General features: G+C 41.3%; 1 pseudogene; it reads right to left on the bottom strand.

Annotated features, from left to right (window-relative positions):
* Positions 1–231: 231 nt before the first annotated feature.
* On the bottom strand, positions 232–350 carry LOC133370153 (5S ribosomal RNA; annotated as a pseudogene).
* Between the last annotated feature and the right edge of the window lie 778 nt (positions 351–1128).

Genomic DNA, 1128 nt, shown 5'->3' with positions numbered 1-1128 from the left:
TCAGCAGACCCTATTTATTTATGGATCACTTTCTATGAAGTATCTTGAAGGGATTTTGCCATACAATAAAACTTATATAAAACAATAGCCTATATAAAACCAATTATTGTTGTTGTTATATGCCTTCAAGTCGATTACGACATGTGGTGACCCTATGAATCTTTTTGGATGTATTCATAGGGTTTTCATGGTAAAAGGTATTCAGAGATGGTTTACCATTGGCTTCCTCTAAGCCTATGGCACCTGATGTTCCCAGGCGGTCTCCCATCCAAGTACTATCCAGGCCTGACCCTGCTTAGCTTCTGAGATCAGTCAAGATTGGGTGTGTTCTGGGTAGTATGGCCATAGGCATACTATAAAACACTTACACAGAGAAACAATTTCAAATCTAATACAGATAGAGGCTTTTTACCAGCTCAAAGGACCAAGACATTGTCTAGATTGGTGTAAAGAAAATAGACTCAGAATATATTCTCAAAGCTTTATTAACAGACACTTATAAAACACAGAGCTTAGAAAAGTTACTTTTTTGAACTACAACTCCCATCAGCCCCAGCCAGCATGGCCACTGGATTGGGCTGATGGGAGTTGTAGTTCAAAAAAAGTAACTTTCCAAGCTCTGATAAAATATTAGCAGAAAATGCCCAGCATTGCTTGGGAATTATAAAAACCCTTCCTCCGTCAAAAAAACAACTGTAGTTTTGAAATCAGTGGTTAAAATCAGTACAGTTATGAAAGGTTCAGTCCACCATCTTGAATCAAAATGGTGCCAAACTGAACCCAAACATAGACAAAAAACTGCTTTTTCTTCTCAGGACCCACCATGCAAAATCTGGTTATTGGCCTCCTTCACGTGAAACCAAACCCAGCAGTCCCAAATCCACTCACAGGGGCAATCCAAAGAGAAAGGCCTAGTTACAGTCTGAAACAAAAATGAGAGTCAAGGTCAAAACACAGCGAAGTCTCAGCAGCAGCTAGGTGACAAGACAAGTCTGGAAGCTGCTGCGACTAAGTTGTTCAGCACACGCTGCCAGCATCTGGAGGCTTTAGAACCCCACCCATGGCTTAGTTGCAGGCCACCTGGTTTGCCTGAGGAGTTTGGTCTACCTGTGAGAAGTAGCTAGGGAT

Source organism: Rhineura floridana, chromosome 14, assembly GCF_030035675.1.
Source record: "Rhineura floridana isolate rRhiFlo1 chromosome 14, rRhiFlo1.hap2, whole genome shotgun sequence".
NCBI classification, from domain to species: domain Eukaryota; kingdom Metazoa; phylum Chordata; class Lepidosauria; order Squamata; family Rhineuridae; genus Rhineura; species Rhineura floridana.
Note: the sequence above shows the minus strand (reverse complement) of the source record. Positions and strands in the feature narration are given on the sequence as shown.